Raw genomic sequence first — 3,010 nt, forward strand, 5'->3', positions numbered from 1 at the left:
TCTCCGCCCCCACCCCCTCTCCGGCCTATCGCCCTCACCTTAACCTCCTCCCACCTATCGCATTCCCAACGCCCCTCTCCCAAGTCCCTCCTCCCTACCTTTTATCTTAGCCTGCTTGGCACACCCTCCTCAATCCTGAGGAAGGGCTTATGCCTGAAACATCGATTCTCCTGCTCCTTGGATGCTGCCTGACCTGCACTTTTCCAGCAACACATTTTTCAGCTCTGATCTCCAGCATCTGTAGTCCTCACTTTCTCTTTTTTTGTCCTCTAAAAGCAGGACAACTTTGTTAATTCCCATAAGTCAACTCTCTACTGTTAGCAAAGTGATGGAAACAGTGATCAACAGTTTTATCAAGCAGCACTTATTCAATAATAACTTGTTTACTGACACTCTGTTCGTGTACTACCAGGCCACTCAGCTCCTGACCTCATTACAACCTTGGGCCAAATGTTGACAAAAGAGGGGAAATGAGATTGACTACCTCAGACTTCAAAGCAATATTTGACCCAATGCTGCAAAATTGGATAGGAATCGGGAGGAAAAGTGTCCACTGGTTGGGGTCCTCCCTAGCACAAAGGGAAAAGATTGAAGTTGTCAACCTCTCAGCTAATAGGCATCATTGTAAGTGTTCCTAAGGGCAGTGACCAAGGTCCAACCATCTTCAGCTTCTTCATCAACGAACATCACTCCATCTGAAGGACAGAAATGGGATTTTTGTCAATGATTGCACAACATTCAGTCCCACTTGTCTCTCTTCAGATACTGTAGCAGTCCATGCCAAAATGCAGCAAAACATTCTGACTTGAACTGAAATATATCAAGTAACATTCATACTATATTAGTGCTTGGCAACAATCATCTGGCAACAAGAGAGAATCTAACCATTGTTCTTTTGACATTCAATGGGATTGCAATTGCTGAATCCCCCACTATCAATGTTTTGGGAGTTACCTTTGACCATAACCAGCCATGTAAATATTTTGGCTACAAGAACAGGACAGAGGCTGAGAATTCTGCAGCAAGTAAATCACCTTCTGACTTATCAAAGCTTATCCAGCATCGACCACATATAAGTAAAGAGTCCTTGCCTGAATCAATACATCGCAAACAAAACTCTAGCTTGACAAGTTGACTCTTTTATTTGGCATCCCATCTAACACCTTTTTAACATTTGTTTCCCCCCCCCCCCCCCATAGATGCAGCAGTGTGTGTCACCTACAGAAATTCACCAAGGCCCTTTGAAAATATCTTCCAATTCCATGATCATTACTACATAGAAGGACAAAGCTTCCTGGGAACACTACCACCTGCATGTTCTCCTTCAAACCACACATTCTGATTTGGATCCAAGTTGCCACTCTATCATTGTCACTGAATGAAAATCTAAGAGCTTCCTAACCACATTTTGAGTGTTCAAATATAAGGTAGACTGCAGTGGTTCAAGAAGACCTCTTGCCACCACCTTCACAAAGGCAATTAGGGAGTCTATAAATGTTGGAGAAAGTGAGGACTGCAGATGCTGGAGATCAGAGCTGAAAAATGTGTTGCTGGAAAAGCATAGCAGGTCAGGCAGCATCCAAGGAGCAGGAGAATCGATGTTTCGGGCATAAGCCCTTCAAGAGTGAGGAAGGTGTGCCAAGCAGGCTAAGATAAAAGGTAGGGAGGAGGGGCTTGAGGGAGGGGCATTGGGAATGTGATAGGTGGAAGGAGGTTAAGGTGAGGGTGATAGGCCGGAGAGGGGATGGGGGTTATCCCAACCTAATCTAGTTCCACCTGCCAGCACCCGCCTCATATCCCTCCAAACCCTTTCTATTTATATACCCATCCAGATGCCTTTTAAATGTTACAATTGTACTAGCTTCCACCACTTCCTCTGGCAGCTCATTCCATACACATACACCCTCTGCATGAAAAAGTTGCCCCTTAGGTCTCTTTTATATCTTTCCCCTCTCACCCTATGCTGTCTAGTTCTGAACTCCCCCCACCCAGGGAAAAGACTTTGTTTATTTATCCGATCCATTGCCCCTCATGATTTTATTAACCTTTATAAGGTCAGCCCTCAGCCTCCAACGGTCCATGAAAACAGCCCCAGCCTGTTCAGCCTCTCCCTATAGCTAAAATCCTCCAATCCTGGCAACATACTTGTAAATGTTTTCTGAACCCTTTCAGAAGGAGACCAGAATTGCATGCAATATTCCAAAAGTGCTTAACCATGTCCTGTGCAGCAGCAACAGGAAATCCTAACTTCGCTACTCAATAATCTGACCAATAAAGGAAAGAATACCAAATGCCGCCTTCACTATCCTATCTATCTGTGACTCTACTTTCAAGGAGCTCTGAACCTCCACTCCAAGGTCTCTTTGCTCTTTATACACTCCCTCTGACCTTACCATTAAGTGTATAAGTCCTGCTAAGATTTGTTTTCCCAAAATGCAGCACCTCACATTTATCTAAATTAAACTCCATCTGCCACTCCTCAGCCCATTGGCCCATCTGAACGAGATCCCATTGTAATCTGAGGTAATCTTCTTTGCTGTTCACGACACCCGCAATTTTGGTATCATCTGCAAACTTGCTAACTATACCTCGTGCTCCCATCCAAATCATTCATATACATGATGAAAAGTAGTGGACCCAGCACCAATCCTTGTGGCACTCCACTGGTCACAGGCCTCCTGACTGAAAAACAACCATCCACCACCCTCTGTCTTCTAACTTTGAGCCAGTTCTGTATCCAAATGGCGAGTTCTCCCTGTATTCCATGAGATCTAACCTTGCTAACCAGTGTCCCATGAGGATCCATTTCGAATACCTTGATGAAGTCCATATAGATTACATCTACCGCTCTGCCCTCATCAAACCTCTTTGTTACTTCTTCAAAAAACTCAATCAGGTTTGTGAGACATGATTTCCCATGCACAAAGCCATGTTGACTATCCCTAATCAATCCTTGCATTCCCAAATATATGTACATCCTATCCTCCAGCCCACCACCGATGTCAGGCTC

Source organism: Chiloscyllium plagiosum, chromosome 22 (genome assembly GCF_004010195.1).
Source record: "Chiloscyllium plagiosum isolate BGI_BamShark_2017 chromosome 22, ASM401019v2, whole genome shotgun sequence".
In the NCBI taxonomy this organism is placed as follows: Eukaryota; Metazoa; Chordata; class Chondrichthyes; order Orectolobiformes; family Hemiscylliidae; genus Chiloscyllium; species Chiloscyllium plagiosum.